Genomic DNA, 10,808 nt, shown 5'->3' with positions numbered 1-10,808 from the left:
GCCCAGTGGTCAGACAGTGGACAGTATTAGGACAGATACCAAGGAGTAGTCAAAGTTCTGTGAGGCCTTGCAAAGTTCTATTTAGAGGTTTGAACTCTTTAATGAGAGCAAAAGGGAGATCCATTGAGGGGTTAAAGCAGTGGGGAGGCAGGAAATTTCTGGCATGCTGACATGAGCTTCTGTTTTGCTCCTGAGAGGAAGATCCATCCCTAAGCCCTGAGCCCTACTCTTGGTTCTGTTTCTGACGTTCTGAGTTTTCTCCTTAGGACCTGCTGATCCCTCCACTCAACCCCCTTGGGGCTGCGGAGTATGCGTCTCCTTACCCAAGCACCAGCAGCCTCTTGAATCTCTGGGTCACACCTATGGTTCATACCCCAGCCTGGGACCCCCTGCGGTAGCATTTTGACCTCCTTCTATTTGCAGACTTCACCTGGAAAATATCCAGAGAGTGCCTCCATCCTCTGACCCTGTGTTTTACCGGATCACTTCTTACTGGCTGGAGGTAGTCAAATTGCTCTTGATCTCATGCTAAGAGGCCATTGATGTTTCTGCGATTCTGTGGGGCGCCTTTCTCAACTCAAACCATCTGCTGCAAAGCTTATTTGGGAAAGGTGTGATTTTTGAAAGGCACATTCATTTACGGTTGCTGTACCCTGTCACCACGTTAGGTCATGAGGCCAAACCCAGAAGAGGAACAAGGATGCTCGGCAGGAGGGGAGTAAGGTGGGGAGCCACTGTGACTCAAGAATTCATCTCAGATCCACGCACATCCAACAGTCCGTCCTTCGTCAGCAGGGGAAAATCAGCACGATTGGAAACCACGATTTCCCAATATGCGCCAATTCAGAGATATGCAGACATGTGACCTGGACAAAGGAATGGACTTCTACCTTCTTATTCCAGATATCGGCTCTTTCACAGTTGTCTCAAAAGGACCTTGGCAAAGGTTCAGTTCCCTGGATGAGAAGTGAGTGTTTCATTTTTCAGGGGAACACCTACTTTTCAAGTAGACAGAGCTTGGATATCATACCTAATTATTTAATTAGATCACACACATTTGTTTAAATACATACTTGAACGTGTTTTCTTATCATACTTGGTTATATAACTGGGCTAACAATGACACCCCACAGTACTTTGATATGAGGGCAGAGGAAATGAATGAAAATTGGGAAGCCGCCCAAAGAGAAAACAATCCATGAGAGTTCATAGTGGTGGGGCATGAGGTAGGGGAAGGACAGGAATTACTTTTGGAGGTTCAACTTCTCAAGCGCAGAATCAAAACCGTTCAAGTTGGCTATATGGAACCCACCATGAACTGAAGTCAAAAGGAAATTCACTGGTCTGGATTTCTGTCGATCCTGAATCGAGGGCACGGAGCTGATATTGATGGGCGGAAAGTCTCACCCGAGATGAGGGTCTCTTCTGCTGCAAAAGTTGAGAACCATCATTATAAAAACCTGAAATTGAAGAGGGCATAAAGAGACAGACTTGCCCCAATATTAGAGTGCCCCCCCCTTTTAGAACCATCATTATAAAAACTTTTCCCCTATCCTTCCTTGCCCAAGAGCTGTACCCTGTGATTTCATGGGCTGGCATTTCTGTTTGGCTTCACACAAGGGTCAAACAGCCTTCTCTGTCTGCAAGTGTCCTTGGGCGCAGTCCCAGGTGCTGCTGGGGGCAGCCGTGTATGTGGGCAGGAACAGCGGGTGCTGAGGGGCTCTGGGTGGGGCAACACGAGCGTCCTTCCAACCAGGATTTCCATCCCAGAAGCCTGATTGCCCAAGACTGTATGCTAAAATGATAACATTTCTCCTCCTGAGGCTCTTGGAAAAGGACTACCCTCTTGAAAATCCTTTTATTTTATTTGGGAAGGGCAGAGGGAGAGAATCTTGAAGCAGACTCAACCACTGAGCGCTGAGCCCATGCGAACCTCCATCCCACGACCCACTAGATCACGACCTGAGACCAAACCGAGAGTAGAGCCATCAGGCCCCGAGAATCCCTTCAAAGACACAATCTCTTTCCTAGTGTTTCTAGCTAAGGACTAGCGGTGGCCATGGTTAGGGACCTCGATTGGAACCATTCCTTCTCGGACATTTGAACTGAAATTCCGTCTCGCGATGGCGAAATTTCCCAGGGCATCCACGTTTCTAAAGAGTAGCCTATCAAGCGCGGAGCTGGAGGCTTGCCACCGGTACCCCTTTGCTGCGTGATGCCGGGCAAGTGGCCGTGCGTCTCTGAGCCTCGCTTTCTCTGCCTATAAATAGCCGCAGAGAGGCAGCGTCTTCGATCTGGCCTCCAGGGAGGCCGATTTCGCTCTGCAGAGGGGAGGGGAAAGGGGGAAGGGGTAGGACGACGATGCCATTCCCAGGGCCGCACCTCGACGCCAGTCGGTGGGAGCGCGCCCCACTTCGCCCCCAGATCCTGAGAACCTGCTGGAGGTGGCAGGCGCGCGGAATCCAAGTGATTTATCCACCGGGAAGGAAATGAATTGGTGGGCGGCGGGAAGGACCATACCCTGGGTGGGTGACACAGAGACTGGGAAGAAATTCTCCCCTTACTCCCCCCCCACCCCCATCCCCAAAGCGACGCGGCTCAGGGTGGCCCGGAAGCTGCTTTGGTTCATGATGTCATAAAAGACGTGGGTAGCCCGCTCCCCGCTGCCTGTCACACGCCGGGCTTTGAACGAGGGGCCGTGATGGATAAGGGGGCCCCTCAACTCGCTTTTATCCGCAGACGGATGTCAGGACCGCGTGCCCACCCCGCCGGGCTTTCATTTTCCCTCCTGCTTTCCCCGCGCCTTTAATCAAGGCCTCGAAGGTAATTGCTCTGTGGACAAACAGCTCGCGGCCTGGTGTGCAACTAACAATTAGTTTAGGGGCTGTGATCTATAAATTTTGAGGAGAGGGAAAGAGGATTTGGTGCACTTGGGCTATCGTTTCTAATGAAGAAAAATAACACACCGGAAGGGATCCCGAGTGTTAGCAAAGCAACTTAATATCATCTGGTCGTGATTTGTAGGGCTCGATAATGCCTTGTGATCTTGGGGAGAGAGAGAAAACGGGGTGGGGAGGGGTGCTCTGTTGCTGGTGGTGTTTCTTAAAAAGAAAAGAAAAAAAAAAAGCCCCTGGCTTCGTGTGTATGAGATTTATGACACGCGGGCGGCCATCTGTATAAACCCCATGGATCTTCCATCACTGTCCCCCGGCTCTGTAAACGAGGCTGGCCTGAGAGGGACACCATAGGAATGTCGTCCTATTTATTGTTTATAAAAATAAACTGGCTGGCCAGGGATGTATGTGAGGAATTTATATCAAGCAGCTGCACAAGCAAGTGGCCCGGGAGCGGGGGAGCGGAGGAAGTGGGGAGGGGGGGGAAGGTGTGACCCCCAGCACAGAGCAGGCCCTCTCCCATCCGCCAGGGGAGGACCACTTTGGGAGATGAAAGGGAAGGAGGGAGGGAGGAGGCCAGATTCAATATCCAACCAGGTCAAACCCCTCTTCCCTTTGGTGAGACCACGGAGCGGGGGCGCTCGGAAGGCTGGTCTCAGAGGAGCGGGGCTCCCCTCCCAGAGGAAACACTGGTGTGGACCCTGAGGGGCGTCCCTGGGGTCCTCGAGGGGAGCGAGGAGCAAAAGAAGACATTGAACCCAATCAAAGGCTCCCCGATGCGTTGCTGTTTTAAGAGCTGGGTGCCGTCTGGCTTTTGACTAAGGAGCAGCGCCCAGTGGGAAGGGTAAGAGTGGGTTCCGTCAGTGGGCCCTCTATCTGGGGTGTCGTGGTCCGAGCTCTGTCATGTGCATGTGAGGTGGGCTATGTCAGGGCTGCTCAGACCCAAAGGGACCATCTGCTCTCCTTAGATCAATCTCTGGGTCCAACTGACAAGAACAAGGCTAAGAGGCAGATGTTGACAGAATGTCATAGTCAGTCGGTTCCTGAAGGGGAACCCCATGGATCCTCTTGAGGAAACAGAGACCCAGGTGGAGGGAGACTTATCCATCCTGCCAAGTGCTTGGAGTGAGGCTGGGATTAGACCTTAGGTCTCCCAGCTCTCACAGACAGGATTCTGCTCCGTTAGCCGCGCATCTAGTCCTGGGCCATTTGTCCATTCCCTGCTGCCTCTCTGTTCCCTAGAGTCTATTTTCCAGACTAAAGCCAGGGTAATCTTTTAAAGATGTTAGTCCAGACCCCTATCAAAAACCATTCTGTGACTTTCAAAAACACCTGAAGTAATAGTCAGACACCAGATGGCCTGGCCCCAGCGAGTGTCCCCAAACTTCTCATCTGAACTCTTGCTGGCACCCATTAGCCCTAGAAACAATGGCCTTCCTTCTGCTCCTTGACCAAGCCAAACTCCAACCTCAGGGCCTTTGCACTTGCTGTTCTCTCCTTCTGGAGTCCTCTTGCCCAGAAGCTTACCATTTCTGAATTCATGTTGCCATTCAATGCTGCTTAAATGTCACCTCCTCAGAGAGGGCTCCCCTTCCTACCTATTTTATTTATTTATTTTTTTCTGACTACCCATTTAAAAATAGCATTCTTCTTCCACAAGTCACTCTTGAGTTCACTAATCAGCCATACTGTTTATTTTTTTTTTCTTTAGAGCACTTATCATGATCTGAAATAAAATAATTATGGTCTTTCTTTGTTCCCCATTTGTCTATCTTAAGAGAGCAAGGCCTTTCTTATCTTGTTATCTTCTGTTTTGCCATTTGTAGAATTGCTCCTGGTATGACATAGGCGTTCATTCATTCATTCACTTACTCAACTAGATTTACTGCATTCACTTGTAACTGATGGTCTCATGGAATCTAGTTTCTAGTGAAGAAGGTAAAAGAATAAATTAATGGTAGGACACCTGTCTCAGGATTGTGGCAAATACGAAGTGTTAGACAATTACAGTAGTTTATGAATGTAAAGTTCTGAGCCCAATGCCTATTCTTCGGTACCTGCTTTATAAACACTGAAGTGTCACACTAACTCTGTCCTCGAGATTCTTAGGTGAACCTGCCTTAATGAATTTATAGTTAAATACAAGAGACTAATGAGCTTGAAGACAAATTACTTGAGAAGGAGCTAATATCTCTTCAGAGAGGTTAACTGAGGCTGTGGGCCAGTTGATAAGATCGTTGAGCCTGCTTGTTGAGAAGAGCATCATGCCTGACCGGGGTTAGGGGGGATGACCCCTTCAATCCCCTGCCAGCCCAGCCCTGCTCTTCCTGCTCCATGAGCGAACACCCAATTAGCCAGGCCTTCAATAAATAGACAGCCAAAGGGGGGAAATGGCATTCAGTTAAACCACCAACACTCGCTTACCTGCTAACCATGTGCATTTACAAATGTTTTTCCACATGGTCTTTGAAATAGGGCTTCTCAACTTTGAGGGGGAGAGGAGAAGAATTCTTAAAATTGTGTGCACCATACTTTGTGTATACACAAGCTTGGGGTTTTGTTGTTTGTTTGTTTGGTTGGTTTTGTTTTCGTTTTCCCTGGGGGAAAGAATCATAATTTTTAATGCCCAGGGTTGCCAGTGAATTCTGTGTCTCAACATAAGTTCACCGAGTTAAGTTGTCAACACTTAGAGTTGTTTGGGAATTGTGAATCTCTTTCCTGATTTCTTTAAAAATGTACTTTCCCACTAATTTGGGGTGACATTTGTAACATACTAAATTTGGGTAATATTATACAGTTTGCTTATTCAATAATTATCTATTAAGCCTGACCCTACTAAGGCCAAGAATTATCCTACATACAGCCAAGACATCAAGGCCAAGATGAGGAAAGGTCCTGTTCTGAGAAGGTTACCTTCTAGGCGGACAAGGAGAGTAGATAATAAGCAAATAAATGAATATATATGACAGCTCCTTTTGTTGGTGAGTGCTCTGGAGAAATAAGACTAATATAATAGAGAAGAAAGAGGGCATTGCTTTATACTGGATGGAGAGGGCAAGTCTCTATGCTGAGGTGGTGTTTGAGCCAACTTGAATGACAAGATAGAACAAAGAGCCAAAGGAGGAGTGACTCAGACATTTCAAGCAGAGGAAACTGCTTGTGCAAAGGTCCTGAGGCAGATACAGGATTAATAAGTTTTAAGGTTGGCAAACAGGTAACATGGCTCCAGAGGAATGAATAGAGTGAGAGTGACAGGTCATGAATCGAGGTGGAAGTGGAGGTGACATCTTGTAGAGCCTGGTAAATCTTGATTTGAATTTTAGATTTGATTTTAGTGTTAGGAGAAACCACTGGATGTGATTACCAAGACCACAGAGTTTCCCACAGCATTAGGTACTTCTGAGAATAATTTCTATATGTTCATGTATTTGGCAAAAGAATAGCAACACAGCTATTGTTTCTTTAAGAAAAAAATGTTGACTTTCATGTTCCCAGTTGAGTTCCCAGCCCATTTACCAGCCCTACAGTTGAAAGATACTATAGCCAAGTATGCTGAGAAGTTGAAAGACCACCTTTTTCTTTTAAATAAATTTTTTTAATTAAATATTTTAAATAAAATATTTTTTATTACAAAGCAAAAAAATTTTAGCTCTTCATTGTTTTAAATCTCTCCATTATAGATGTGGGGAGTTGGTATAATTCCACATAGGCAAATGATCTCAAAGCATTTTTCTCATAATAAAAATTCCATCTTCCGTCCAATGTTAAATGAACCTTCATTTCTAAGAGAAAACAAACAAGAGTATGCTGAGAGCTCTGTGCTGACATTTATAAAAAGTAATTTAGACATAGGCCAAAAAAATTAGTAGAAAGCATTACATCCCAGGTTGGGTGCCCCAGGAAGCAGACTCAGAGATGGAAATCTGCAGGTAGGAAGTTCATGATGGAAGATTCTTGGGATCAATACTTGTGAAGGAAAGGAATTGGGGCGGGGAGGTGGTGGCTGTGCTGTGTCAATGGTCCCATGATCCTACAGGAAGTCCTAAAAATGGGATGGTCATTAAGCATTGTCCTGCGTGGGATTGAAGAAGCCAGGACATTCTCTTGCTGCAAATGACCAACCATTTTATGAAGGCTGCTTCTGTAGGAGGGTGGAACTCAGGCAAGGGGGAGGCATGTTCCGAAGAGGGCTGATAGCTGGGGACTCTCTGTAGCCAGCACTCTCAACAGCTGTGGAAGCCATCTCCTTCATTTTCAAGGGTATTTCCCATATACTTGGGTCTGAAATGGAAAGCAAAGCATCCCTTTCCCCTGTTCTCCTAATTCCTATCCCCACCCCACAGAGGTAAACATAACTTGCTTGCTTTTAGTTTTCTGAGTGGATTTGAAATGCCCACACAAGATACTCACAATTATATTCCTCAGTCTGTCAATGTCTATCAACTTCCTGATAAGAAAGATGAGGGTCTGGACTCGTTCTTCCCATGTCCTCCCCTCAGTGTTATTATATTATTTAAAATTTTTCTGCTAGGAGGTTTTATAACTGCTACATAACATAGTTGGCTTTCTTAATCTGATAACATCATATTGTATCTTATCTCTTCCCATGTAATTGGAAGGAAATGAACACTTCTTACATACCCCTTCCACTTTCTTTCTCTTCTATCATACCATTATGTTTACATTGTCAAGGTTTATAACACTCATGTGCTATAACTATAATCAATAATCAATATTTTTTTTCTTTCAGGTTGAAACCTAATTAACTGTGGTGGTGCAGGTCTTAGGAGCATGTCTCTAACCCCAGCCATGAGACTTCTGCACGTCTCACCCTATATGGTAGAGACCCCCTAGAGGTGTCCACATCCTAAGGCCCTAATCTGTGAATATGTCACTATATAAGGGGGAAAGAGCCCATTTTGAGATGAGGAGATTATTCTGGGTTATCAGGTATCTGGGTGGACCCAATGTAATCACAAGCGTCCTTTTAAGATGGAGAGAGAAGTGTCAGCATCAGAAAAGGAAGTGTGATTATGGAAATCTGGGGAGGAAAGGATTCTGGTTCCCTCTATCCTCCTCAATGTTCCAACTGGGGATCTGTATGTTGAACTAACGAAAGACAAATTAACAGGAGAAAAACGAGCAGACGTTTATTCTCATGTGCATCGTGCTCACGCTTGAGAAAACCTGGAAATAAGTAACTCTAACCTCTAATTCTGGTTAGAATTTGGGGGTCCAAATACCAAACCAAGGGGCGCCTGGGTGGCTCAGTGGGTTAAGCCTCTGCCTTCGGCTCAGGTCATGATCTCAGGGTCCTGGGATCGAGTCCCGCATCGGGCTCTCTGCTCAGCAGGGAGCCTGCTTCCTCCTCTCTCTCTCTCTCTGCCTGCCTCTCTGCCTACTTGTACTCTTTCTCTGTGTCAAATAAATTTAAAAACAAAACAAAACAAAAAACTTTAAATACCAAACCGAGTAGGGGGAAAGGAGGGGAGAAAGGCCACTTAGGAAAGGCAGAAGGCTTTTTGGAAGGATAAGCAGTCCCTTAGGAGAATAAATGGGTGAAGGGAGAGTTGGTGAGATGTCTATCTGGGTGTGGGTCCAACTTCTCTCCAAGAGGAGAAGAGTAGAATTGCTCCTGGGGAGGGGGAGGGGATTTATGACCCTTGAGTTCTTTGAGGAGGCTCTTCTTTTAGGCAGATAAGGGACTTCAGGAATTCAATGCCTTCAGCATGAAATAATTTTTATGCCAAAGTGGTATATTTGGGGATGTCAAATCTGGGTTCTCTTCCAAAGCAGAGGTCAGAAAGTCAGGGAGAGATTTGCACATGCTACACTGATGGTTTTGAAGATACTGGAAGGGGCCATGAGCCAAGGAATGCAGGAACCTCCAGGAGCTGGAAAGGCAGGGAAAGGGAGTCTCCCCTGGATTTTCTAGAAGAAACCAACTCTGATGATTCTCTGACTAGCACATTAAGAGTGGTTTGGACTTCTGATCTCCAGAACTGTAGGAGGGTAAGTTTTATTATCTTAAGCCAGTAAGTCTTGTCATTTGTTAGAGCAGCATAGGAACATAACACACCTCTCATGATACTCTGCTTTATGCCACCTTCTAGTTTGCTTTTATTTTTACCAAGACTTTTTCTTATATTTTCTTTCTGGTTTTTTTTCTCATTGACTAAAATAATATTTTTATGCCCTGATTAAGACCATCCAGCTACTTCATCACACTATTTTAAGAATGAGCCTACATTCATCTTGAAAGCTTACAACCATGACTTCTAATTCATATTTGGATATATGGTTTCTTAAATCTGCTTCACAAAACTTATCCAGGAGTTTTTCCTCTTTTCAGTCTTCCTTCAGACCCCCGGGTGATTGAATCTGTGTATTTTCTTTCTTCTGTTTCTATTTCCTATATTATATGGTCAAGTACCTTTTGGGAAAAGTTATGTGGGAGAAAATCTTTGAATCCTTTCATGTCTGAAAAAAATGTCTTTATCCCCAACCCTCCCCACACACAGTCATAATTTTTATAGTTTAGTTGAATATAAAATTCTAGGCTCAAAGTAATTTCTTTTTATTATGTTTAGATCATTTGTCTATTTTCTTCCAGGATCCTGTATTGTTTGTCACAAGTTAAATGTGGTTCTGAGTCTCATACTTTACCGATGATTTGTTCTTGCTCTCTGTAGATTTTTTTTTTAAGATTTTATTTATTTATTTACAGACAGAGATCACAAGTAGGTAAAGAGGCAGGCAGGGATTGAGAGGGGGAAGCAGGCTCTCCGTTGAGAAGACAGCCTGTTGCAGGGCTTGATCCCAGTACCCTGAGATCATGACCTGAGCTAAATGCAGAGGCTTTAACCCACTGAGCCACCCAGACGCCCCTGAATTTTGTTTTTCAATCCTGCTTCGTATTTGGTTTCTGTTCAAAATGAACTTTCAGGTGTAAAACATTTTCTTCTGTAATTTAAAAATTATTTTTAACAGCTTTATTGAGATATAATTCAAATATTATACAATTCAATGGGTCTTTTTAAAAAATATATTCACAGAGTTGCACAAACCTCACCACAATTTTAGAAGATTCTCATCATCTCAACAAAACAAAACATGTACCCACTAGCTGTCACTCCCCATCCTCTCTTATTACCCTACCCACACCTCTAACCCTAGGCAACCACTAGACTAATTTATAGCTCTATAAATTTGCCTACTCTGGACATTTCATAGAAATAGAATCAAATATGGATCTTTTGTGCCTCTTTCAATTAGCATAATGCTTCCAAGATCCATTTTATGTCTGTTTTCACATGCCTTGGAACTTCTGTGTTGCTAACATTTAAAGTTTTCACTCATTTTGTATCTTTTTCTTTTGGGAGTTGTCTGTAGTCTCAATTTTCAATGCTTCCGTTGACATCTTTGCAATTTTGCTACTTAGATTATATTTTCTGCAACAGAAAATCGAATTCAAATAGCTTAAGCAATCAGCAAATATTTTGTATTATTTTTATTTGCAGAACTCTAAGAGGTGGGACAGGATGAAGGATTGGTTGATGTGCTTATTCCAACATGCACATCATGAAGTGCATGTTCATGTTCCTTAGATCCTGAAGGATCTAAGTTCCTTTCATCTTTGTTCTGTTATCACCAGTACTAGCTTTATCCTAAAGTAGGTTCACTATATGGCTTCCATGTAGAGGAACCAGATATGTGTGCCTTTTTGTTAATGTCTTTCCAGAGAAGGAGACCTCTGAAGATCTCTAAAAATCTAGACAAACTCTCTTTACATTTCTCTGGACTGAATTTTGTCCCATGTCCATTTCTGACCCAACAAACAGCAAAGGGGAAGAGATAGATCTGAGTAGCTTCCAGTGTTTCTCACTTAGGGCACAGTTGTCATCTAGTCAACAT

At 44.4% G+C, this 10,808-nt stretch overlaps 1 long non-coding RNA gene across 2 annotated transcripts; it reads right to left on the bottom strand.

Annotated features, from left to right (window-relative positions):
- Positions 1 to 1,017: 1,017 nt before the first annotated feature.
- LOC131818647 (uncharacterized) lies at positions 1,018 to 2,599 on the bottom strand. Of its 2 annotated transcripts, none has more exons than XR_009348903.1 (2): positions 2,383 to 2,599; positions 1,018 to 1,428 (listed from the first exon to the last, which is right to left on the bottom strand). It is a non-coding gene; the product is annotated as an uncharacterized LOC131818647 (long non-coding RNA). The 2 variants fall into 2 exon arrangements; XR_009348904.1 differs by having other exon boundaries at positions 1,018 to 1,425.
- Positions 2,600 to 10,808: the final 8,209 nt, after the last annotated feature.

The sequence above is a fragment of the Mustela lutreola genome, chromosome 16 (genome assembly GCF_030435805.1).
Source record: "Mustela lutreola isolate mMusLut2 chromosome 16, mMusLut2.pri, whole genome shotgun sequence".
Taxonomy (NCBI): domain Eukaryota; kingdom Metazoa; phylum Chordata; class Mammalia; order Carnivora; family Mustelidae; genus Mustela; species Mustela lutreola.
The sequence above is the reverse complement of the archived record's forward strand: the minus strand, read 5'-3'. Positions and strand labels throughout refer to the sequence as shown.